Source organism: Prinia subflava, chromosome 17 (assembly GCF_021018805.1).
Source record: "Prinia subflava isolate CZ2003 ecotype Zambia chromosome 17, Cam_Psub_1.2, whole genome shotgun sequence".
NCBI lineage: Eukaryota > Metazoa > Chordata > Aves > Passeriformes > Cisticolidae > Prinia > Prinia subflava.
In genome coordinates, this window is record NC_086263.1 from 10,238,300 (window position 1) to 10,265,491 (window position 27,192).

A 27,192-nucleotide genomic window follows, 5' to 3' on the forward strand; every position below is an offset into this window, starting at 1 on the left:
AAAACAGAAACAAAACCAACAGCAAAGCAAGGCAGAGAGAATCAGTCCAAACCCAAGTCTCTTTGGCAGGATTTTGGTACTCGGGGCTGGTACAGTGCATTTCCCAGACTCTGTGCTGCCAGGGACATCCACCCTTGCTGTGATCCTGTGTAATCACCCCCAGCCAGGGTCTTAAGGACCACCCCGAGTTTATTTCTATCCCACATCCTGGATATCTCATTGACATCCCATGTCACATGTCACATCCCTTGACATCTCAATGTTATCACTGCAGAGTGACAGCAGCCTTGCCCAGGTAACTTATTGCAGATGTTACAGTAGAGGCCAGAGCAGCACCTACAGACTGGAGGAGCACTAATCTAATAATTATCAGGCAATTACACAGCCCCATAAGCCAGGTATGGCTGCTTTAGAAATGCCCCAGGAGGAAATGGAGAGGGAATTATTCTAACATATGGCAATTTATCAGTTGCTAACACCACTGAGATTTTGTTAAAAGATTCCCTCAGGGTTCTCTACGACAACATAATGGATTTATGATTGGTGATGAACATCTCTAAGAGTATTGCAAAACAACATAAAGGACTACAGGCCTCTGGGCATTTTCTGAACTGGGATACAGGTGAAACAATTCCCACCATAGTGGGTATCTTGTGGCACAAGGCAGAATCTTTGCTAGTGGTCTGTGTGATTGGTGAAGTGTACTACTGTTTGCTTAGATTATTTTACACTGGAGCTAGAGAGAGAGTTGGTAGCCAAAGAACCAAGAAGAAATTTGCTTAGTTTGTCTTAAAAGACACTTTTTTCCTCTGATTTTTCTCAATTCCCAGCAGCACTAGTTATATCAGACATAGCAGCATAACACATAGGTGCTAAAATTAACAATGCTGCGTTGTAAAATCCTCTTTTAAAAAATGGTGACTGGTGGGATCTGCTCATGAATAAAACTGAAAAAGAAGAAGGAGCGAAGCATCATGGAAATGTTGGCAGAACTGCACTTTCAAAGTTTAAAATGTGAAAATTGGTTGACAAGCAATATAGACTGCTTTAGGTAGGGCAGGGATCATGTACAGATTGAGTGGTTCTTGAGAAAAGAACAAGACACGAGGTGCTACAAGTGCTCCCAGCCTGGATTAACATGAAGGGGTGGGTTCTTGATGGTTTTGGTCAGGGGTTACACTGCAGGACAGGGAGGGAGGAGGCCCCCAGGCTCATCCTGCCTCTGTTTTGGGGAGAAACCTGCCTCTCCTTTGAAAGGATTGTGGCAATGGGGGCCAGGAAGGAGGGTGGTGCTCTCTGGAGCTCACCTGTGCTGGGAGAGCAAGGTCACTGCTCACCCTGTAACTGTGCTGATCTTCCTTGCCCACTGCACAATTTCATCTCTCTTTTCCTCGCCACTTGAGAAAAGAGTTTCTTTGTTGGGTTTCTCTCTGCGTGCCCTGGAGTTGCTGAACTGATTCAATATGACAGTATAGCTACAATAGCAGAAAAACCAGGAAGAATGGCACTTTTCCTTTCAGGATACTCTGTCCTGTTCTATGATTTATTTGGCATGTTGAAGTATTAATGCTTCATGTGCTGCAGTAACTGACTTTTTGATACAGAGGTTTTGCTAGGAAAAGCATTCTAGGGTATACAGTGCTAGGAGGACATTGGAAAAGGAAGTGCAAAAATTGTCTTTTCATGAGAAATTAGTGAATTCCATCAGTGGAACCTATACACCAGCTGGGCCAACAGAGTAAAGGGCAGAATTAGTTTCCAGATACCATCTGATGGTGATGAAAACACTGAGTGTGGCATTCATTTGTGTCCTGAACAGTCACCTTGTAGAAGATCATAAGCTCATCCAAGCCAGGGCTGGGGCTCCATTTTTCAGCAGGGTTCTCAGTACCAGGCACACATTTCACATATTTTTTGTGAGGGTGGATTTTTCCAGCCTTTCAGAGTGTATTACCTTCAAGGGGTTAAAAGCCTTTGATCTCTGGTTGCCCAAACAAGCAAAGGAGAGAAAGGGTAGGGGAAATTAATACAGCCAAGGGTTTCCAAGCCTTTGGTTGTGCTCTTGGTTGTTGAACAGACTTTTCTTGTATTTATTTAAACTTCACAATGAATGAAGTTAATTAGACTTGGTTAAGCTGATAACACTACTGCAAGGACCCAAATGCTGAGCCCTCCTTGTCTCTGTCAAAGAAAATCAATATTTTCATTCTTCCATAACCTCATTGCTCTGTTGAGCAACATCAACCCTGCATTATGCTGAAACTTATGCACATAATTAGAGCTTTGGGAATTTGGAGGTATTTTATCCTCAATTAAAATGAAAGTGTTCAAGAGTGGGGATTTACTTTCTAAAATATTTTTGCATTCTTAATTAAGAACAAAACAAAACAACACCAAAAAACCAAACCAAAGTCACCCCAAAAACATAAGTAAAAAAAATTGGATCTGGAAAGGCTCCCCTGGGATCTGTCCCTTCTCCTTGTCAGTCAGGCCCTCGTGCCTTCATTTCTTACCCTTTTTTGCATAGAAGGACACACAAGAGCTTCAATTTCAGTGCCAGAAAGGAGGCACAGAAAGGGAAAGATTCCACACGAAACCAGGACAGCACTTCCGGTAAATATCTCAGTGCTCAAACACTTTAGTGGAATCAGGGCCATCTCTCCTGGAGCAGAGAAGGGAAATATCCCCCCTTAGAAGGGAATTATAAACTGCATTCTGCACATTTCACTGTGTTTAATTGCTGGCCCATTTGGGCAAACTGCTTTTGGGGGTAGCAGCTCCACATCAGAAGTTCCCTGATGTGTGATAGGTTAAGGGAATGTTGGGAAAGGTGGTTTTTCTCACACAGTGCAGCATCTCCTGCTGCCTCTTGGGACAGCAACTGGCTGATGATTTTAGTGTTTTGGCAGCAATAGAAATCCTGCCCTTGTTTTGGGTAATTCCTATGGAAGGTGGCAAAACAAATCCCTCCCTGGACAGCCCTTTAAAACCCCTGCCTTTCCTGCAGCAGCAGGAAAGAGAGGTCAGAGCAGCACAGAACCATACCTGGAGATTAGTTCTCAGTAAAAATACTGGCAAGAGGTAGAACTAAGTAATTTGACTTGGCCAAATAAAGTATTTATAGTGCTATTCAGAACTATGCCCAATCTCCAGTAATGTTTGTCTCGTAAACCCAAATCTGTTGCTTTTTAGTAAAAGTGATGTTGTCTGAATGTTGCTAGAATATTGACTGTGAAAGAAATTCTTTGGAAAAACGGTGAGAAAACCTAGTATAACTTAACAGCTTTTACTACAGATGTGCACAGTGCAGAGAGGAATAATGAACATTGTCCCCAGTTTAAGCAGCTGCCCCACGTGCTGCAAGTGTGAGCAAACAACTCAGGAAGAATTGTAGGGAACTGCATCCTTGGGAGGAAAGTACCAAAGACAAAGCTCCCATCAGCAGCAGCAGTAGGTAGAAGTATTCCTAAGTGTTTGTGAACAAAGGACTTTTTAGGGAAAACTTCAAGCAAAGAGTGTTTACATCTTATCTATATTCATCCTTGGTTCCGTTTGCTTGCAGTGTTCTCTGTCTTACAAAGGAGATCAGCTTTTGTGGGGACAGCTGGGACTGGGATGGCTTATTTTCAAGTCTCAAATGTCAATGACTAATGCTGATTTGCATGCAGATTGCCTCTCAGCCTTATTTTATTTGGTTATTTATTTATTTCTCAGAAATGCTGTCATTTGCCTCTGAGGAAGGAATCAATGAGAGGGCAATAAGGATGTAATCTTATTGCCGATTCAGGGGAAAAATAAAAATACAGAAATAAAAAAGAGGACGAGAGAAGCATTTCAGCAAATGTCTAACTGCTGGTAGTTTTTCCAATCAGGTGTTTGCCAGATGTTAGTCTGTGTGGGAAGAATGTATGTTCCTCTAGATCCAGAGCTGCTCTTTAGCTCAGGCTCTGTGTTTAGTCTCTGCTGTTTGAGTTAGCCTTTGAGTTCTCCATTGCTGGGATGAAACAAATCCCATACCATTAGCTCTGCTCCCTGACAGCCAAAATCCTGTAGCTCTCACCATCTGGCTACCAGCAGCAAAGGTGTGGTTTGTTTTCAATTGAAATCTCTTCTTTCCAGGGTGTTCCAAATTACAGCTCCATGCCTTATTGACAAAATTAATCTCTTGTAGCCTGCACATCTCCTGGATTCAGTGCTGTAATTTGGTTTTTTATTTTTCTCTTCTCTCCAGTCTGTCCCCATCACCTGCTCTCTGATGCTGGATGCTCTGTGGGGGAAAAATCAGCTTTGTTTTGTATCTTTACAGTGACTTTGCAATCCTTTCTTCCACCCTGAAAAATGTTTATTGCCGGTGATTATTTATAATCAGAAAGAAATAGGCCTAATATTTTTACAGAATTCTTGTTGAACTTGGCAAGTTAGCATGTGGGGAGACTCAGACCTACTAGCAATGCGAAAGCTGCAGGCACTGGAATTGAAATGTCACGCACTACCAGATTTATTTTGCTTGGTAGCTTCCAAAATACAATTGCAATGTCACCAGTCCATGTTCATGTTTAACTTCCACTGGCTTCAGCGAGGATTAGGTCCCCACACTGCTCAGAAGTGGCAAACTGCAGGCCAGCAGTAAATAGCTTTGCATGGACACGGCAGTGGTTGGATGTCAGGAGACCTGGGCTCAGTTTGGGACGTGCTGGCAGCTCCAGCTGTGGGTGCAGCTGCACCCATCCATGGAGGGGGAGCAGACACCCACAGACCCCACTGTTACATTTCCCTGGGGAATGGTTTCTCCCCCTCAGGGACCCCTAGAGTTTCTAACCATGTAGTTTAACCCTTCCTTCCCTTTCTGACCCCATTGGCTGTGTCCCAAACTGCCCCTCCCTGGCAGGAGCTAAGAAAAGACCCCGTTCCTCTGTGCACGCCCTCTTTCCCTCTGGACACCACCTGGAATAAACGTCTTGAACAGCAGCTGGGGGTCAGAGCCTCTTTTGGGTCCTTTATCCTGTCCATAAAATATTCCTCCAAAGCCTTCTAAGGCCTGAGCTAGCATTGGAACCTCGGAGGGGTTAAAAGGAGGATTTATTTCACCCCATGTGCTCAGCACCTCTCTGAGCTCAGCCCTGGGAGAGCATTTGTGCATTTGTGCTTGCAGCAAGAAAGTCACACTTGTGGCTACCCCAACAGAAAAAAACCTGGGCATCAAAAGCCTGGTTAGGCTGGGCTAAATGATTCTCTCCCAGGATTTGTTGTAGTCACTTGTTCTGTGCACAGCCCTCATGAGGACTCAGGAGAGGCAGGAGATTTATAAATAAGGAGTTGGGTCTAGCAGATAAAGTCACTATGACATAGCCCAGCTCCTGGGGATTTATAGCTGAACTGCATTGATTTTTATTCCTTTTTTTTTTTTTTTTTCTTTTCAATTTGAGTGTCTAAAGACATATGAAATGATCACAAATTGATGGTGACCCTGAAAAATCACTTTTTAATTGTGTTGAAAACATCTTATTAAAGATTTATGTGGAGCAGGGAACCAGGTGACAACTATTACTGGTGCTGAGTGAATGTGCCTCAGAATAAGAAAACATTACTGATGGGATGAATGTTCTTTCTTGAGAATTTTTAATGATTAGAGAATTTTCTTAATTATAGTCAGATATCTAACCACTAATTACTCTGCTAAAGTGTGTTCTGGTAGCAGGAGAAATGCAAAACAAATTTACTTACCTATTAAAATCTTTATGTGTCTATTACTGCCACCAGTCTGTGGCTCCACAGAAATATAGACTCTTATTGATGGGATCCCAGATGCTAACTAGAATTTAATTTAGTTAAATGGTTTGTAATACAGCTTGTAATCCTCCATGGATATTCACCAACAGAACAAGATAAAACCGTTACCAATTACTCAGGCTTTTTTTTAAAACCTGCTTGCACTCTTCCTTCTTGAATTGTAAATAGAAAATATTTACAACGATTTATGTAAAATACTGCTTTTTTGGAGTCAGAAAATCTGCTGCCTATGCTATAAAGTTGCTTTCAAGGCTGTCATTCCAGTTGAACTGTCCAGCAGTTTATAAGACACTACATCTGGCTCTACTTATCTTTGTAGTAGATTACACTAAAGTGAATCCTTAAGCCTAAACCCTCTAATTTACTAAAACACATGCACATAAAATTACAGCTGTCTCACCAAGACTTTCATTGATTTGAACAGAACTGGGATTCATTTAAATGGTTCTAAAACTCAGATAAGCAAACTTCTTCCAAATCCATAGGAAAAAAAACCACAAGTAAAGTACCAAAACACCCCCAATCTGCCAAGCAGCCCTAATTACTGGTTTATTGATTGGGTCCTCAGTGCTTTATTCTTTATCTCTGTGTCTGGTGACATGATCCCTCCCAGATCCCTTGGCTCCAGTGGCAGCTAGGTGTGCTTCCCACACTGAGGGACCATCTTGTCAGGAAATAGGACATTTCCTACAGTTAAATCACTCTTAAGGGTAGCTATATTATACATTGTGTAAGATTCACCCCTCTGAAACTTAGTCTAAAAATGAAACATTTAACTTAAGCTGAAAGCAGGGCAATCATTGACTGCAAAGTACAAAGAAAACATAAATGGAGATGTTAAGACTTAATAAATAGTTCCTATGCATCTAAATTTAAGAGGTTGCTTTCTCCCTGGCAGGTTTTCTGCTATTAAAAGACCCCACTCTAACTTTCTGCACACAGTTTGGAGAATTTTCCCTGAAAATTACATGGGAATATCTTGCAGGAGATGTAGGAGCACCTCCTCTGGGGACTGGGGTACATCTACTGAACTCCACACGTCCTCACTGCAGGAAGTGCCAATAGTTTTACACCAGATGTGGAACCCCCTCAGCATCCCAGATTATAACTCACAGGGGCATGGGGCTCACGAGGAAACATGGAAAACAATCTGTAAAACAGGGAGCAAAAGGGAAGTGGGTTTTCTCTGCAGGCTCAGTCAGAGGCTGTTCAATTACCTTCCCAGGAACTAATGCCCCCATTTTGCACTGTAAGTCTCATTACCCAGTTCTGTCACCCAGCTTAGTGCCACAAAGTGCTCAGGCATTGCTGCTGCTGAATGTCAGGGAAAACACCAGAATCCAATTAAAAATCCCCTCAGCATTATTAGAAACCAAGAATTGGCTTTAAGGAGTAGTGACAGCAGTTTGCCTGGAAATGTGCTGCATTTCCCAGCGCCAGCCTTCTCCCTGCTGACAGGCCCTGTTTGCATTTCCAAACGAGATCTGCCTGTGCAGTGAGCAGTTACAAACATGATGCAAGAATTCACTGGGAAAAAAGTTTCCAGCTCATGTGACAGAGAGCCCTAGATGATCAAAATCCATAACCAAACCCTCTCTACTCTGACTTTTCCCTTGGGAGAGAGGATATGAGAGCAGCCCATGGCAGATGTTACTTTGCTTAATGCAGTACTTCCCATCTCTCAGTACACTCATCTGCATGGCTGGCAGGTGCAGCAGCCTGCCTGCTGCTAATTCTTTCCTGTGTTTCCACTGATAGCACTGGAAAGGGTTGATTATTTCAAGGAAAGTGGTTGAGAAGAGATGTTTTGCACTGGGTGCTTGTAGCATTCTGAGCTGCTGCAGTGTCAGAAAGCAGAGTTTGTCCAAGGCTTCCCAGCAGTGTTTGTTCCCCAAAGCTGAATCCTCCATCACCAGCATGGCCAGGTGTGTTTGCCATTCCAACTGTGGAAGGTGAAATCAGAGAAAAACGAAGAGTCAGGATGATGTGTTGCTGTTGGTTTTGCTCCCTGGACAGGAGGGCTTGAGGCAACAACTGCTGGCTTTGAGACAAGTCACCCTGCAGCCTTTCTTCAGCATTACCCACTGGCCATCCACCCTTTCTTTGCTCAGCCAGGGCCCTAGCACCCTCCCAGAAGGAATTCCCTCCTAACACCTAATCTAAATCTTCCCTCCTTCAGCTTAAAGCTGTTCTCTCTTGTCCCCCCATTCTCTCTTGTCCCATCACCCCAAGCCCCTGCCAGCAGCTCCCTGTTGGTGTTTGTGTCCCCGTGGGCTGGTGGCAGCAGCTCTTTGAGCAGACACGCCTGGTGTGTGCCACAGGAACAAGATCTTGGCACACAGGGTCTCACCTGCAGCCTGGGACCTGCACCCCTACCCTTCCAGGACTACAGGGAGGGAAAGCTGAGCTCCCACCTGGGCAGGACAGACCTGCTCCTTTCATGCCTCTCTTACTGGGAGCTCCATCTTTCCCTCCTGTTGCTTCTGATATTTCCCCTTTGGCACAGGATGAAAGCTAAAATAGGAACCAGATGTTATTTTCAGACTAAGCCAGGTGCTGTGGTCCTGCCTGGCCTCCCAAATCTTGTTGGAAATGCCATGGAAGTGTTTAGGAGCAGGACTGGAAATCTTGCAAAGGTACATCAAGCCCTGCTTCAGCAAAGAACATTTGAGGATTTATTTAGGTACTGTGCAGTTAAGTGTGTATTTAAATGTTTTGCTGAACCAGACCATTTTTAGCTTTAGAACTTTTAGTTTCATTGTATTTTTGTAAGCAAATTTCTATGATTTCATTTAAGTCTCTTCTGGACAGCTTGATGTCTTTTGAAATAGCCTTAAGGATTTTGGTCTAAGGTTTGCTGTCTACATCAGAAACGTTCAAGAAAGCTACTGAAATCACAGAGAGAAAATGGACCTAATAATTCGCTAAAGAGATGGTAACTTGTTGGCAGAAGGTGGTGCTGTTACCTGATATTGAAGCAGATAACTGGCTCCCATGTCAGTGAACTCCTGCTAAACCAAGTCCCTGAGCAGCAAAGAGATTTTCCTTCCCCCTTCCCCAGCCACAGATGTGACAGTGAATAGATACAGATGAGGTTTCCTGGTCTCTGAGATACAATAATCTTAATTAGAAGGCAGATGGCCATGCCATCGTTTCTCCCAACATAAAGCAGAATATCAGGTGAACTTTGTTCTTTAGAGGAATAAATGCAGCCACACCGTGCTCTTCACACAGAGTGGCTGATTTCACTGACACAGACATGTGGCCTGAATTTAACAAAAGCAAAACATGATTGATATGAGGGACAGCTGAAAGATTTTAAAGTGGGGCGGATTTTTTTTTTATGAGCAGCACTCTGTCACACTTGATAATATCAGATGCCAGGAGAGAAAATTTGAAAAATCCAAAGGGAGGTTTTGGTTGGGCAAATCTCTTTTCAGTCCTGCCTGGAGCATGATAAAATGGTTGGTGCAGGATCTGACAGGTGATGCATAGCAGCCTGTTGGGTGCAGGGAGCAATTCACAGGTGTAACACATAAATCACTCCTGCCCCTTCAGAATGATTTCAAGCCTCCCAAAATACCTAACATCTTTTAGAAAAGAAAGGATGAAATGTAGCAAATGATAAAATAGATAACAAGTCTCATTTCTGAAGCCTCAGAATATACAGAGATCGTATTTTCAAGCTTTACATCATAAACATATGAGTTAAAAACTTATTTTGTGTTTAGTAAAAGATCTTTTCCCAGCTAATCCTATACCTGTGGAACTTATGGCAATGCAGTAAGACAGAGGAGGAAATATGAATTGTAATTGCATGTTTTCTTGTAAAAGCTGTTAGTTGAGGGGTTAGAAATTGCAAAAATGGAATGTTTTACCTACTTCTGGATTAGAATACTCAGAAATTATTGTATTTTTACTCCACTTACAGTTCCTAATTTAGAAAATATTAGAACATGAGGAAAGCTGTTCCTGAAATAGCTCACTAGAAACTGGTGTCAGAAATTGCAATGTGTTCTAATTATTTTGATAAATTTTCACATTGAAGCAACTTGGAAAATTTAGATATAGATCCAACTTTTTATCCTGAAGGAAGGCCAAATTTCAAACTTTTGAAAGTCTCTTTGCTCATTGCTAATCCTTCAGTGATTTGAGATAATTTTAAATACAAGCCTCCATAAAAGAGAAAAAACCTCACATGTGCAAGGAGAGAAAATGAAACAGTGAAAAAGAAAGTCCAGATAATGAAATAAACCTTTCAGGATCCATGCTATCAGCTAATCTGAATCAGCAAGGACAGCACTGCTAGGTTAGGAAGGGTGAGAAATATTTTTGCTCCTATGGAATAATAGGAATAATAAAAATCTTTTGGACTGGCAGCTGTAAACAGGGACTTGTGATACCATCAGTGGCCAGAGCTGAGAAGAAGCCCCAAGGGGCTGCATGGACTCAGCATTTCAGGGATGAATTTGTTCACTTGCCATGTGCATTTTGGGTCATGTTTTCAAAATTCTGAAAGTTTGTCTTTGATCCTTTTGTTAGAAGAGGTCAGCAGGTGTAGAAATAACAAAAAAAAATCTGGAATTTCAAGGGGCGTGTGCTGGGCTTTGAAAGTGTGGCTTTTGGGAGTCAAGACACACCTTCAGAGAAGAGAAACACAAGTGGTCAGATGCCTCTTAAGATAGGCTGAGCCTGAGACTGGAATGCTCTTGCAGGATTTTCAGACTTTGAGCATAAAGCTTCTTTACTATTATTTTTTTTTTCCCAATTGGATTTCATGGTTGAAACTGGGTGTAAAAACCCTGAGACTAGGGAGCAAATAGCTTTTTATGGAGATTTGAATTACATTTTACACTTGAGAAACCAGCCCAAGCAGAGAGTGAAATGTCCTGGTGTTGTGTCTGTGCCAGTCCCCTGCTGCTCTGTCCCTGGCCACAGCAGGTCACACTCCCAAGGCCTGGCCAGGACAGGGGAAGGTGCTAAATGGAGAGAAAACATTTAGAGCTGGGGCTGTCTCCTCCTTTGAAGGCCTCCTTTAAACCAGTTTTGAAGGCTTGTGTGTATTTTATCTCTCTGCTGCCCTGTGGAGGTGAAGGGAGCCAGCAGAGGTGTGGGGTTGCCCACAGGCTTCTGCTGCTGCCAGGCTCAGTGTGGCACCTTCCCCTGCAGCTGCAGCCTCCTGTGCTCACCATCAGCCTCACCCTGCTGGGCTGTTGGAGGTCTGGGGCTGTGTCCCTCCTGTATGTGAACACCCAGCAGTTTCCCACACCTGCAGCTGGGTTTGGAAACTACTGGAGAGGATTTCAGGGCATCTTGAATTTGCCTGCAGTGTCCAGTGCTAACATTGGAATAAATCACTCTGAATTCACTACAGTGTCCCCCAGTGTCTGCTGAGAGATGTATCTTTGCTTGATTTCACTTTGGGTGATACTTATCTTCTGCAGAAATTAGCAAACTTATCTGCCAAAATAAACTGAAGAGTTCATGACGTTGATAGAGATTTCCTAATTTTTTTTGTGAATTTTGATGTATCTCTGGACAAATGGGTGACTACTGTTATTTTCCCCCAGAATAAAACTTTGGGGCCCTAAATGAAAATCTGTAAACACAAAACTCCAAACCCTCAATTCTCACTTGTCAATGGGGGAGAAAAAATATCAACTTAATAGTGGCACAATCTAGCCCTGTAAATAACAACAACTTGGGTCCTGCTCCCCTGGAACACAGTTACATGTCAGCTATGATCATCTGTTCTCCCATTTTTTTTTGTGCATGTGAGTTGCTGAAAAGCAAACCTTTCCCACAACTAATTGTATTTGCTAATTACCTGTGAAAAAGCAATTATCTGCAAGTGATACAACTCTTTGGAAAGGCACTTTTAATTGGCAAAGATGGGGAAAGATGCTCTTCTGCGGATGCTGTTTTCAGAAGAACCTTCCCAAATATTGTACCTGATGTATCACATTAGACACATCAGATTGGGTTGCATCAGCAAAGTTGCATTACATCACATCACCGAGGAAATGTGCTGTGACAGACTTGCAATGCAATGTGTCAGCTGGAAAATGGGGAAAGATGTGATTTCCTGAGCAAAATGCTTCTTAAGCTTTATGGTATTTTCTCCTCCTCTAACACAACTGAACAAGTGGCTGTTGGTGTGTTGAGGAATCTCCTAAAAGACTCAATTGCCTGGTGAAGAATTCTGGGCATTTTCTGTGTTTCCTGCCTCTCCACTGACTGTTAACAGGGCTAAAATGAAAGGTATTTTTAAGTATTTACACTTTCATACCCAGGTTATAACATACTTGTTTCCCCAAACTTTCAGCACACCAACAAAGCTCTTTCTAAAGGAGGAATGTTCTTGCCATTTGTGTAGCTCTGACCAGGGCCTGAGATTTTACCTTGGCTGGTGGAGCTTGCCTCTTGTGGGGATTGCTGAAGGGTGAATTCTGCATGAATGAGGCTCAGAATCACAGTCCTGAGAGACAAAGTGTGGCTGCAACCCCGTGGTCACTCAGAGCTGCAAAGAGAAGGGGATTTTTCAGTGCATGACTTGTTCATGGAGCACAGCTTCTACAAGGACAGCACTGAAGCACCTTGCTCTGCCTCCCTTCGTGGCTGACCTTCCCCTCAGCGCTGGCAGCAGGGAGATGCTGCAGCCTCTCATCCTTCAGGGGTGTCCAGGGAAAATTTGCTTTGGCCAAGGTATTTTTCCAGCCCTGAGTAAAGCTGGCTTGGCTTGCCCAGGGGAGAGGACAGAGCAGTGGTCACTGTGGTCACCTGGAGTGGTGTGTGCCCAGCCAACCTCACCAAACTCACTCTGCCCACCTGCCTCTGTTCTTCTAATGAGTTTTTAGTCAAATTTAGTTGCTGGCAGTTGTGTGTCTTCAACATAAGATTTGGTTATGGCTCAGAGCAGAGTAGAGAAGCTAGAAGTACTTGCATTTCAGGTGGAGCTGTAGACGTAGGGGATGTAGAGATGAAACTGGAGTGTAGATGAAGGAGAAAAAGGCAAAAACTTTAAGCTCTTTAAAAAAGGAGGAGCCATGAAATCCATGCAAAAGAAAAAAAAAAGTGTGTTTTCATAATTGCATTGTCAGCAATAGTGAATTGCAACAGTTTGTTTCCTTTTTCTCGTTATTTCTTTCTGAAATTGTCCACTTTTTTATGAGCTACTCAGCATTGCCTGATATTGAGCATCCTTTCAGGTATACACTGTGCTTTACTGGAACACCAAACCAATCAAGAGTGAATTTCTGAAGAGGGAAGTGCTATACAATAATGATGAACATATTGTCCTCAAGCTGTGGAGGTTAACAGCCCCAACTTGCTTTGCTATTCGTGCATATTGAAATAAGAAGAATTTATATGTTTGCTCTCATTTCAGTGGGCTCTTGTGATTCATTACATTGGCACTTCAGAGTTCAGAATAGTCACTTGTCTCTGCAAAGCAGCACCCTTAACTGTGTTACTATTTGCTCATTATTGTCCCAATTCTTTCTTCTTTACTGCTGCACAAACACACTTTGGTTTCACAGTAACTTGTGTCTAATGCTGATTTCTGTAGAATTCATTGTAGGAAGGATCAGGGTTCTGGTGTACTCAGAAAGAAATCAGCTAAGTAAATCTATAATAGCTTTGCTGTTTAAACAATGTCTTGGACCATTAAAACTAAAACAAACAAAAAAGAATTTAAAAAATTGGGTTTGTACCTATGGCTACCTTTCATTTTTGTTCAATAGGGTTTTTAATGAAATGGCAACAGACACGTAGAAAGCATTTACTTACATTTCTGTTTCCTTGGTTTAGTCTTTTAGGACAATAGAGTCATTTTACAGTCTGTCCTGAGTAAGGGAAAGAGCATAATTGCTGAGAAAGGAATTGTGAGTTGAAAGTCTCTAATCTTTCCCTGCCAACCACACTCCTTGCTCTAAGCAGGCATTGAGGGAAGGTATTCAGGTGCCCAAGGATGAAAATAGGTTCATAATGTTATTTGCTTTGTTTTTGTTGTTTGTTTGGGTGGTTTTTTGGTGTGTTTTGTTGTTGTTTTCTCCCCAGAAATGAACAGCAGACCCCTCCAGACCTCTGCAAAACTGCTATATGCCCCATTGTACCCATAAATTCCTCCAGTGCTTCTGCTGACCTGGATGCTCTGGTTTCAATCAAACCCTGGCTCCATGTCCAGGAATTGGGGCCATCCCCCTCCCCCAGGTGAGTGTTTGGGTGTAGATACCCACGCTGGGGCCAAGCACTTCTCCTCTGCTGGAGAAGAAATGGATCCTGAAGTGCCTGTTTGGTCTCCATGAACTGCATGGGAATCCCTTTGGGACAAGCACAGAATGGGATATTTCCAGTCTGATGGCCCTGTTTGCTCAGGAGAACCTCACTTCACACAAGGGTCAGCCTTGGTGTTTCTGTCACTTCTTTCCATCAAAATGTTTATTTTCTGTCTATCATAGGTATGTCATTCAAATCAATAGCAAACACTCTAATCTTATCCTTTAACCAAATATTAGCCATGCCTTCTATTTACAAGCTGACATTAACTCACACTAACCTCTTTTCTGCATACAGGACTCCTATTCTAAGGCTTTTCTTTAAACCTGCTATTAATTCTGCCTTTTATGTCTAAACCTGGTACAGCAGCACAATTAACTACTTTACTTAACATGCAAGTTTATTAGTGATCTCCATGACACCACTGACACAAGGAAAATAAGTGGGGTTAAACTGACTCTCATTACAAGCTGATCTTTGTACAGTCTTTGGTTGGTAGAACTGGCAGCAGACGTGTACTGCAGAATTCAAATTAAAAGTTATGAGAACCCTCGCTACATAATGGAGAGATCAGATGAGAATGGGAGAATCCACACAAGTCTTTAATCTCCATCAAGCCAAGATATTGTTTCTGCTTTGTTCTGTAGTTTAAAATAAATCCTTAATGATGCTGTCATCATCTCGTTTTGTGGTCTTCATTTCCTCCTGATTATAAATAAGAGTCAGGTTTCCCTTTAGCACGACTGGGAGGCAGGGGAGCTCAGAGTCTCGTGTTCACAGCCAGCCAGAGCTGCTTTTCCCATGCAGTGTTTCAGATCCTGAGTTCCCTGGGCTGCTTTGAGGGTGAGTTCACACAGACACACACCTGGGCTGTGCCATCTTAGCCAGAAGTGCTCCCTGGTGAGGCTGGGGGAGAAATCCCCCCATGGCTTTGCAGTCAGGGGACAGGATAGGATAGGTGTTGGTAAATGACTGAATTGGTGGCTTTTCCCCGCCCAACAAAACACATCTTTGTCAAAGTGGAGCAGATAAACAGGTAAGTGAGCTAATTCTGTGCCTCGCTCAGTGAAGAGCAGGAGTTTAACACCATTTTAAAAGCAGTGGCAGTGGCTGAGACCACGAGTGACTAATGCATGACTAAGGTTTCTGTAGAAGCTGGAAGGTGAAGGCAATGCTCAGCTCTGCTCAGATTTAAGGAGGCTGTGATCAGCAGGTATGCCAGAACAGAGCGATGAGTTTCAAAAAGATGGAGAATAAGGCAGAATTCCTGGGCTGCAGGGCAGATACAATATCTGAGTGAGATTTGTAATAGCAATGCCAAGGACACGACAGCAAAAAAACCCCACTTGAACCACCCACTCCCCTTCAGGAATATTTCTGCTCTTGAAACTCCACGTAATAGTCACCCAGGCAAGTACTGAAAGAATTCAGCACATGGAATAGCTGCTGAAGAAGCTGCAAGAAATCACCTTTAAAGAAGCAATAGTGAAACTGGCAGTGAGATCTCTGGGTGGAGAGAGCAGGATGAAGAGATTAGAGAAAATGAAAAGTTTCCACCTGGTTTGTAAATATTAATACGAATAATTCGGCACAGCAGTGTCTTGTGAGCACCTTCTTTAGCACCCTCTTTTCAGTAGGTTGCTGGAGATTTGCAATGCTAATGTGCTTGCATGAAAGTTCTCCCGGGCTCCCAGGGAAAAGAGGCAGATGTAATCTTTCAGGGCAAGGCAATAAGGTGCTTGAGTAATTTTATCTCTGCAGCCTAAACCCTGTATGTACTGGATGTGAAGCCTTGGGGTTTCTGCACGGAAAACACCTGAACTTAGCATTCATTAAAGAGAGCTGGGCTCTAACCACTGTACCCTCGATAAGTAGCACATCAGTAGGAGGACAAAATAACAATTGCTCTAGGCTTGGAGATGCTTTTTGCATTACTGCTACTCCAATTATTTCCTTTTTTTGCACATGTTCAGCAGCCTCTCGCCTCTGTAATTACCACACTGAACACTTTAGCTATTAGATACAGCTACTAGACTTTTAACAAGACATCATTACTTGTTCTTGCTATCTTACAGTTTAGCAACGTCTTTGAGACCAGTGTAGCAGACTCACAGACCTGTGGATGGACTCATGCATATAAAAGCTGGCTGCAGCCAGAGATTTTGCTAAGAAACAGAAAGGGAGCCAAGGATAGAGGTGGAGAATGTGGAAGCTGATGGACATTATGGACCTAGTTTGAATAATTAAAAGTTCTTTCTAATATCTGTATTGGGCATTTTTTCCTTTTACTGAGAAATGGTGGGTGAGAATGACCAAATTAGAGAGCATGTTGAAAGCCTGAAAGCCTCTGAAGGTTTTATGGGATGTCAGATGTGAGGGCAGCTGTGTATCAGCTGTCCTTAAACACCTAAGGGAAGGGGAAAGGCAGGTTGAGAAGGTTTGTCTGTGCCCAGCTTTCCCCGTTTGGCAATTTATTTCCTGTGCTCTGTGCTCCTGTGATGGTGTAGAATACTAAAAAGAGGTAATTTTTTTGTACACTCAGGCAAACAGAAGCATGGTGGGTCAGGTTACCTGATTAGCTGGTGGATTTTCTGTGCTAACCCCAGGTGGCCAGGCAGAGCAGGCATTTAAAAACTCATCCATCTCTTGTCTTACTGCCTTTGAATTTGCATAATTAAAAGTGAATTACTCACTGTATTTTTAATATATGCAGTGAAAATGCATGAAAAGCTGAAAAATTACAGCAGTCCAGTAATTCATGTCATGTCCCATTCGGAATTACAGCTTCCCAGCCCCAGCTCAAACAGGGAGGATTTCCTGCCACCATAAAGCTGTAATTGCTGAATTAATAACAGCAGGTTTTGAAGAGCGACTGCACAGACTCTCTGACCCAGGTAATAGAAATACTCATGTTAAAGTGAATTTGATACATGTGACTTAATCTATTTCATATTAGGCTCAAGTAGCTGTCTGTGCCACAGGATGCTATGAGAACCACAGCAAGGTGTTTAGCTTAAGGCAGCTGTGTTGCTAAGCCAGTGGGGACCAGAAATCAAATTTCAGGGACAAGCCAGGCCAGCTGTCCTTCTACCAGGGAACTTGAACCCCAAATCTGTTAGTCTGCTCAGCACTTCTGGGAGGTGGAATTCTCCACTCAGATGCAAAAGCATGGAGAATAGGATGCAAAGGTGGATGGTAAAAGGCTTCTGCTAATGTTTCATTACTCCTGGATTTTATTATCAGCTACTCAAAAAACCCAGTTTCTTTCTCACCTTCCAGTTTGGAAACAAATTCTGCAGCTGCTGCTCTTTGCAAAATCTGATATTTGGTATCTCCCACAGCTATGACACTCATCAGGACTGGGGTGAAGGGACTGATGTATCTAAACAGAATGATCAGAAGTTAACTGAAATGAAAGGTTCCTTTTTTCCCTCTTTGGTCCTTGTTGCTGTGATCTGGCTTTTTAAAAGGGTTACTTACGTATTGGAGGAAGCTGGTGATCAATTTGCTGTGAATTCCTCAGGCTGAGACCCTGATGCAGCAGCCATTTGAACCTAAGTGGCTTTACATTTATTTCAATAGGTTTTGTGATTCTTGGTCACTGCTACAATCTGATTCAAGCTGTTAGAGATCAATTGGCCCATGTCAAAGGATCTGCTTGCACCGTGGGATTGATTTAGTGAGCAACTATTCATGTTGCAAAGTTCAGCTGCAGCAAAAGACAAGATGTATGAGCAATCAGAAACTGAACTCAGCTCAGGATAATGTCCTGTGCTGGGGATCTTTGAAATAGTCTCATTGAGATTGTGTGGACATTGTGGATTAAATGAACTGGCAGTTTCCAGGGCTGGCAATCTGGTTCCTTTCGTAAGAATTACCATCATTAATTAAAATCTCTTTTTCTGTCGAATTATTTCAGCTCTAATTCTCTGGCAGGTTCATAAATAGTAACATTCCATTGTCCTGGAAAAAAGTTCATTTTTCTCCTTTTCGTTCTCTTTGTCACTGCCCTCAATTCTCTGCCCTCTCATGTCTTAAGGTAATTAAACTTCCACTGTCTGGTCACCTCTCTGAAATATTTAAATATAATCAAAGACATTTTCAGGTTCCTTTTGTGGGTAAAACTCCATGAGAGTCTTGAACAAAAAGGGTGTGCTTTTACCTTCTGCAAATAACAGGTGAGGGGCCAGGGATCCCAGGTTCTTTCCATTCTGTTCACTCTTACCCTGTGCTGCCCAGTTACAATTCTAAGGGCAAACATTTCAAGCCTTACAGCTTGTAGGGATTGTGAAAGGTATTTAACCTCTTCTTTGTAATTGTCTCCTTGCCATTTAACACCGAGATTACAGAATGTGGATCATTCTCTCTGCTGAACTTTTGCATCCAGCAAACGATTTTTGCAGAATGTTCTTGTGGAAGATACTTGCTGAAATTTGTACATCATGCATGAATGCACACAGGCAGAGTAGCTTGGGCTCACTCATGTTAATGGGGAGGAGAAAAATCTCCCCAAAGGCAGCTATAGGCAGCACTGTTACCCAAAAGACCTGAGCAGTCTGAGAGAGAATAAGCATAAACAGTGGTGTTGAAGGCAGGAGATCCTGCTTTGGGCAGCTTGAGTCTGAAGTAAGGAGGATTTTCCCAGTCTGTCAGCAAGGGGATGGTTTTTATCAGTTCCTTATGAGATCTGCCCTTCCTGTGGATGTTTGGATTGCTGGCTGATGTTTTCTTGAGTTTTTCTTTATGAAGTGTCAAGTTTTGGTATAAGAAAGTATCAACTGCAGCTAAAGGTCAAAGTAAATCATGAATGAAATTCCATAAACTGATATTCAGCAAGGAACAAAAAGTATTGTCAGAGGCTAATTCTAATCTACATAAATGCTCTCCCTGGATCAGAGGCCATCCATGCCCCCCAGAGGAGCTCCTGTGCTCCCCTCTTGGAGATGCAGATCCACCAGCCAAGGCATGAAATTTAGAACATGATTGGGATGTCCACTAATTTCACCCTTAAAACAGAAGGTACATGAATCATTGCAATGATATGGTAAGCTTTTCTGAATGCTTTTGTTTCAGGAAAAAAAAAATCCAACTTTTTCCTCCAAAATCAGTGGCAGAGATGCCAGTGACACCAGGTATCTGTGGAGGTTTCTGCTCAGCAGCAGCTGGGCTGACCCCAGAGAACAAGAAGTAGACAAAGATTGTTGCCACAGCTGTTATTTTTTTCGCTTGGATACACGATGAGGGAAGAAAAAAATCAGGGTCTATTGCTTGTTTTAGGCACAGAGGAGAAATTCCCTCTGTGGAACAGCTCACAGGCTGGGAGGGTCTGTCAGACCTGCCCTTCTGACCAGCAGTTCATGCCAGGATTGAATTCCTCCTTGGTCCAGAGTGCAAAGCCTTTGTGGTTTCACAGTCAATGCAGTTTCAGCTGTTCATGGTGGGTTTACAAGCAGGACTTTCAGTAGCAACATTTAATGGCTGTGAGGCCCTGAATCCATGGTGTCCATCAAACCACCTGAATTATGCTTAGAAGCAATTAGTTCTGTGAGCTGCAAAGACAACAGGATTTCCAGAGCCCGTGTCCTGCATTTATCTCTGGATAAATGAAGAGCTCATTCATCTACTTACCAAGGTGCCTTGCTCACAAAATTTGTAAGAATGTTAATACCTTGACTACACACAGTTATACTTATTCAGAGAGGCTTTGTGATCACATAAAACTTAAGAAAGCATAAAGGGAATCTGTTTTCTTGGATATTTGCAGTGCTGGCTGTATCAGAAAGGGGTGGCAGAACTGGAGTGAAGAAAAAATTTATGACCACAGATTACAGACAGAAAAGTAGGTGTTTTGAAGTACTTTGATGGTAACATGGATGTTGTCTCCTCTCCTGTGTCGGGGCTTTTGAAAGATCACTAGACAGCAAAATGAAATGTTTTACAGTTTTGTCAAGCACAGCACAGCCACTGATATTATACTTGCAATTTCATGACCTGGTAAACAGATACCTTTGTGCTTAAGGGTCTAAATGTCAGTGGTGTAGAAAACTGATGATTATGCTGCTTTGTGAAATAGGAGCTTCTTCAGGAGAAATATATCACACCTGAAGCAGCATCACTTGATATTTGCCCTTGTAAAGCATGACCTTGTGGCCAGTGCTTTCAGTGAGATAAAGAGTGAAGGGAGCTGGTGGGACAGCTGAGCTGGAGATAGGATTATCTCCTGCAGCACGGGCTGTATATGGAATATGTGTTGCCTCTTTGAAGGCAGTGGTTCAGCACCACATGCCAGAATTGGATTCTTGTCTTGGTCCAGTGTACAAACTTTCTGAGTCTCAACACAATTTCAGCCAAAGCCATTTTTATAGAAGAAAGACTTCAGCAACAACCCTCTTTGGGCTGTTGGCTCTGAAATGATGGTGTCTGTCAAACCACCTGATGAGTTTTCTTGATGGCTGCATCAAACCATCTGCAAGTCCTGTAGATGTGATGTAGCTAATTTTATATATTAATCAGGGATAGGAAAACATGGCTGTGGGAGAAGGGAGCCCCTGGCTGTGAGTTTCCACAGAAATCCTTTTGCTTTCAGCAGGGAATGGTAGCTCTGTGCTATCCTCACAGTGTCTTATCTAATGTGTTATTGACGCCATTGCATTTGCTTTCAAACACAGTCATTAGAACATTTAATTTGCAGCAGCTGTAATTTATATTTGTAATTTTGTCTAAGATCAATAAAGGAAACTGAAGAGATTTATAGTCCCAGTTTCAACTAAGATAAATTGAAACAGACTCTGTTTCCCTGAAAAGCTTTATTTAACCAGCATTATAAAAGAACAAAATGAATTAGATGAGATATTTGCATGCAAGCGTGGGTAAATAATCCCTTGTGTCTGGAAGAAATATTGGAAAGGGTGAACATGGTCAGCGTGTTCTTCTCTGAAATACAAATAAACTCCTGGGAAATGTTACCTTAGTGTAGGATCTGCTGGGAGTCAAGGAAGCATTTCAAAATGCTTCTTAGCAGCAGCAGTCGATAAATATCCTTGAGATCTGTTGTATTAATACTGCATAATAAGCCCATAGCTGCATGTTTTAAATACTGTCAGGATCAGTCTGAGAGTGGAAAGTGAGACCCTGAAAGCACAGCTCTGCCGTATTTTACAGCAATCCTTGAACATGGATTGCAGAAATGTGTTAATAATTTTTGAAAAGTCTGTATTCATTTATGAAATATTCATGTTCCAAGCAGTGCCTCATGCCTGGGAAGAGGTGCCTCTCCCATACAGCAATTAGCTGAGGGATTATGCTGAGCAGAAGAGACGTGAGCAGTGTCAGGCCAGCTCAGGGCTGTGGTAGTTTCAAGAAGAGTCTGACAGAGGGAAGGCAGAAATTCCTAATGAACCCTTCTCCTTCTGCACAGCAGCGGGACAGGATGCTGGAGCAGTGCCCCGGAGATCTGAGGGCTGGGACTGAGGGATAGCCCTGCATTGGCCCAGGACAGGGCACAGTTCAGCAGCTGGTGGCTGTGCTCACCCCTTCTGCTCTGAAGCCTTTTAAATGTGCCCTGGGGGAAGGCAGTAAATTCTTTCTCCAGCCTCTGTTAATTTGGTTTATGCCTAATCCAGCTGCCTGGTGCCAATAGCCTGCTGGCAGTGCTGTGCCAGGGCATGTGTTCCTCTACTCTGCCACACAGCCAAGCTTGAAATTTCTGCTGTTTTTCAGAAAGCTTCACTTCATACTGTCCTGTGATCACATCATACTGAAGAAGAAGTAAATCTGCGGCATGAAGAAGAAAGTTCCACAATAAGACCTTGACTTCCTGCACTGGACAGTTTTTCTTGATGGTGTTTTGTTTTGGTTTTTGTTTGTTTGTTTGTTTTGGTTTTTTATTTTGGTCTTTTTTTTTAATAGTTTTTTCAAAATTATGATGTTTTGACTTGGAGTTTTGCCAAACTGCTGCACCCTTTCCGGGCTGCATCCATATTCCCCCAGCCCTCACGTGTGTCAGAGCTCGTGGATGTGTGGTGTTCATGGAGCAGCTCACCTTTCCCCTGTCAGTCTGGGAAGATGCTTTACCAGCTGACACATTCTGCAGGCATTTATCCCTGAGGGGAGCAACCCGGGCTGGAAAGTGGTGAAATTAATCTGGGCTATTCTTAGGTTGCTAAGGTGGGTGAGGGTAGAAAAGATCCCCATTTTCTGCATTTCCACTTGTCTCCTCCCATAAAGGTAACAGAGAAAAACCAGAGAAGGGCCTGCCCCATCTGTGTGTGTGTGCTGCACCTCATGAGGAGGATTTGTCTTTAAATGCTAACTGTAAAGGCAGCTTCATACTGTTCTCCTTTCTGTTCTTGTGGCTGGTTGTTTGAATTCTATTAATTTAATGTCTTTTTAATAGCTCAGAGCTGCCAGCTCTACAGTACCTTGTAAACAACAATTTTTGCTGTAAGCAGTCAGCCAGCACCCTGTGTCTACTCTGAAGGGTTGAATGTCACCATTATGATCCTGGACTTAATGTGCCTGATGTCTGAACTGCAGCAGTGTGTGACATGGGCCACGAGACTGAACAATGCAAAATTATTTCTATTCTTATTACTGCTATTAGTAACAGTTGTTTACATGTTAAGGGAGTTGTCACGTATGCCATCAAGGGATTGTGGCACCAGGGTCAGAACAGAGACAGAGTCTGTAGACAGAAATGTTCTACCACAGCCAGAAGAGAGACAGAGAATCTATGGAGGAGGACAGACCTTCTTCTGAGGTCCTTCTCTTGCAAATGAATAACACAGAGGCAAAAGTGTCAAGAGAAAAAGAAGCTGAGAGCCAAGGCTCAGTATCACATGGTGAATTTAATAGAGAACTGAGTAGTAGCCTGTAATCTTGGACCACTGCTAGGCTTACAGCATTATCCTGTTCATCCAAACAAAGCTGTGGCACGCTGAAGCCCCAGGTGTTTTGTTTATTGTGTGCAATCAGTTCAACTTGTCATTTCACCTACACTTTCTATTACCCAGTGTTTTCCTTAGAAGCTTCTAACAAGTGATTCAGGTGAAAGATTTCTTGAAATGAATAGCTATTTGTGAGTCAGTGCATGGTATTGGATTTCACCTGCCGTGGGTTTTGGGAGAGAGAAATTTAGAAGGAACAATGGATAGATTTAAATGGCTGGTGGGTTAGTCTGAGGTGCCAGTCCCATGTAATGGCCCTGGTTGTCAGCCTGCTCTGTGCTCAAGCTTGCAGGGCTACAGCCTGCATGGAGGCAGGGTGGGCTGTGCTCCTGTCACCACTAATGAGGCTGGGGGAGTGGATTTCCTTCCAGTATTTTATGGTTGTCTGTCCTTAGTATCTGTGCTCTCCTGTGTGGGAGTGCAAGGAGGAATGGCCAACCTGAAACTGCAGTAGGAGGGATCTTCTGCTAAGGAGGGTTCTTTTCTACAAGGAGGTCCTTCTACCAAGCTTCAGAAAACAAGCTTTTAATCCACACTGCAGCACAGCCAAAGCCTCTGTAGTGTCTTCTCCACTGCATTGCACCTCTGAATTTGGGGCTTGTGGGAGGAGTATGGCTGAGGAAAACGTCCCCAAATTTAACCCCTCATTAAGATGGGCAGTTTTTTTCTAAGGGCTTGCACTGGTGGGTGAACACTGGGCTCAGCTGAGGCTTGGAGCCCACCAGTTCAACCTGCAAACACCAGTGCTGGGAGTCACTGCTGCAGTCCTGCACACTGTCACACACCTCTGCAGTGGGCAGGCTGGGACTGGGAGAGTGGAGATCCATGTCCTGCCTGGGGTCCCTGGGGTGAACAAATGAGAGAAAGGGATGTTTAAGAGATGTATGCCATTAAACCAGCATTTCAAGTTGCTACATAATAGGCAGCACTGTGAAGCTCCTCCAGGGAGAAAGCTTCTGGTGGTAGCTCTCTGTGCCTCCCTGCTGTGAGTCATTGTGAGCTCAAGTTCAGAGGAATTGGTACCAAGGAAAAAGCATTGAGATAATAACCTTGAAAAATCAGAGGAGAGAAGGGGGGGGATTGGAGAGAAGGGAAAAATTTATTCCCTGAAAGGAGCAGAACTGCCTCACCCTAAAAGCATTCTGTAAATCATGGAATCAGGCCTCCCACCGATCTGCCCTTATCAAAGGCATCATCCTCTGAGGGTGGAGAGACGTGTGCTTTGGGAATTAAGGACTGTCCATATGGTGTCACACAGCCTAAGCCAGCGGTTGGTATGCTGCCAGTTTGCAAACCAGCTCATCAAGGCAATGAAAAGGTTTTTAAATCTTATGCTTGCAATTATAAGGAACAATAGTTTGTAGTGCCTCGGGAGAAACAGTGTGCTGTGATTGCCTTTCTCTAAGCATGCAGGCCTCTGGTGTTAAGAACACTAACATCTATTCAAGCATGTTTTACCTTTCTGAGAGCCATAGACAATGCCATGTTGTGTGGGAATTTCGTGGTGTTTGCTAGCTGCTGGGCCTTCTTTTCTTGGAGATAAACATGCATTGTGTTATTAAGAAAGAGCCTTCCAGTTGTTGTTTTGATTTATATTCCCTTCTACACTGGTGCATGCATTTATTGTTTGTTAAGGGCTGACAGCCCTGGAAACCCAAACTCTCTATTTATCCACAGAGTGAAATTCCTCTCTCTGTAGAGGGGATGCCAAAGGCACTAATTGTCAATGATGCTGTTGCACACACAAAAAAATCCTCTCTCTCAGAAGAATTTTGCCATGTGGGGGAGAACTCCTGAAATGGAAGCTGATCTGGAGGATATGTCTGACAAAGAGAATGGGGCTTCAGCTTGGGAAAGTGGGCAAGCCCAGGAGAGGGTGAGGAAAAGCATGGTGTGCTGCCAGGTGGGAGACTGGTCCACATGATTCATCTCTCCTCTCCATACACAGTCAAAAATGATGCTGAGCCTATTGCTGTTATTCCAGGGACACAAAGAGAGAGTGAGAGGGAGGTTTTGTAACAGTACAAATGCTTTCCTCACCTTGCACGCTGATTTTAAATGTGGTCCTGACATATGACTGCATCACAATTTGCAAAAATGGGAATTCAGAGAAGCGAGCGACTGGTTACTGCCAGCCTATAAAGAATAATGTTGAAAGGCTTTTTTATTTACTCATTTCCTTCTGTAAAAAGAAGGTGATGCTAGGGAGAAAAACTAAATTTAACAAAAAAGCTGAAGTTTTATCTCCTCTGTTGCATTCCTTTAACAAAGTAGGCTGCATCTTCCAGCCTGAGAAATCTCTGAAATCCCGGAGAGCAGGGAGCTCCCATTTAATCTGAGGAAAGACAGTAACTTTGGCCCTGTGTTTGTTTTGCAGGCCATCTACTTCAGGAGCAGAAAAGCAAATTTATTTTAATTATATCAATTTATGTTCATTAAAAAGTCTTCTCCATAACTAACCCTGGTATTGAATTGCTTTGTATCTCTTCCTAATTCACTCACACAATGTTTATTCAATTTAATTGACAGTAAGGGTGAATTTATAGGACTATAATTCACACTTCTGGTGAAAGGAAATAACAACTTGGAACTATATTATTTGCTGCAAAAGTGAAGTAGGGAGATTCATCAGAGCAAACTGTATATACAATTTTAATAGTTTCCTCATCAGGGTCTCTTAATAGGGTTTCTTTTGCAATTACTTTAGGCCATTTGAAACTGCTTATTGTGAGAAGTTGCCAAACAATACTGAAATAAATCCAAATACTGGAGGAATTTTAAGAGCGTAACCTGTTTACTTTGTTCTTTTTTTGATACCTCTTTCTCTGCAATAAAAATACTGAGTTTCCAAAAGATCTCCATTTACTGGAGAGCCTGGCTGGGTCACAAGTAAGGAAGGTGCCTCCAGCTAAACTGTTGATAATTGTTGCTTAGCTTTGCCTGGCACGGGTTTATGGAAAAATTCTTCAGATAACTTGATATCCAAGGGCAAAGCCCACCACCCTTCCTGTTGGAGGAGTGCTTGGTGTGTGAAGGTGACACATCCAAGCCCTCAGGGGAGGATGGTTTTGCCAGACCCCACATCACAGAACTCCTCTGAGAAACCCTGAAAGATAAGGCTGAAATCAGAGTCTCAAAGTGGCTCTGATCCTTCCAAGGGGTGAAAAACCAACTGCAAGCACGTCCTGGCAGTCTGTGGGATTTTGAGCAGAAGGGATTTCTGTGGGAAGTGAATTCCAGGAAGGAGCAAAGTGGGGTCTGACCACACGACCCACGTGCCTGTGGAGAAGCAGTCTGTGTTTAAGGCATGGGGTTTTAAGAAATTACTGTGTTGCCAGCTGAGTATAGTACCTTGGAAATGACAAGATTTTTTTCTTGTGCTATAATAAGTAAAAGTAATATGATGCTAAGAATTAGTAAGTGGAGTTTATTTGTCCAGGCAATCACCCTTCAGTATAAAAATCAAACGCACTGATGAACTATGGCCTCACTGTGTGAAGATTTTACAATACCATGATTACTATCAGATCTCAATAACTTCCAGTAATGTGTAAGTAGCATCAACAATTGCTATCACACAATTTCATTGGGCTTTCAGATAAGTATCTAGAAGTAGAACTAGGTTTTAGAGGTATAAAGAAGGCAATTACCATTTTAATATCTCTACACAGGGAACAGGAAGATTAATTTTTGTAGGTCTATTTTTGAGATTTTTTTCACAGGTTGGGAGAGATATGCAAAAAGCTGGCAACAATACACTAGAAATAAATTAAGTGCTGCTGATAGCTAATTAAAGCAACACAACTAGATAGCAGAATTACTGGAAAAATCAAAATCTCTCGTGCCTTAAAATCATGAGGTACTTATGATTGGGTTTTCAAGAGGAAAGAGGAGAAATTTTGAGATTGTTTGCTCTTGTTTCTTAATGAATTTTAAACCAACGTTTTCAAAGCACAAGTATGGTGCAGAAGTCCAGAGACCAGGAAAAAAAAAAAAAAAAAAAAGAAAAAAAGTCTTTCTTCCCCTTTAGTCTGTATTTATTATTATAACATTTGTGAGTGCATTTATTGTTACCTGTCAATTCCTGTGTTGTAATATGCAGATACAGAGTATTTCACAGCTTAATTTTGGGCTCATTCACTGCTTCCTGACAAAGCTTTTAGATATGGTCCCACAGAAA

At 42.7% G+C, this 27,192-nt stretch overlaps 1 long non-coding RNA gene across 5 annotated transcripts in view; it reads left to right on the forward strand.

The window, feature by feature from the left end:
* The window catches only part of LOC134559594 (uncharacterized), a 73,814-nt gene that overhangs the window by 39,537 nt on the left and 7,085 nt on the right, over positions 1 to 27,192 (forward strand). The window contains exons 2-3 of one of the 5 annotated variants that reach the window (XR_010082544.1): positions 13,849 to 14,001; positions 16,852 to 16,961. The exons of 1 other annotated variant lie outside the window; for it this stretch is intronic. This is a non-coding gene — a long non-coding RNA (uncharacterized LOC134559594). Of the gene's footprint in view, positions 1 to 13,848; positions 14,002 to 14,811; positions 14,911 to 14,956; positions 15,104 to 16,851; positions 16,962 to 27,192 lie in introns of those variants that run through there. 3 more of the 5 variants (XR_010082546.1, XR_010082547.1, XR_010082548.1) reach the window with 3 other exon arrangements.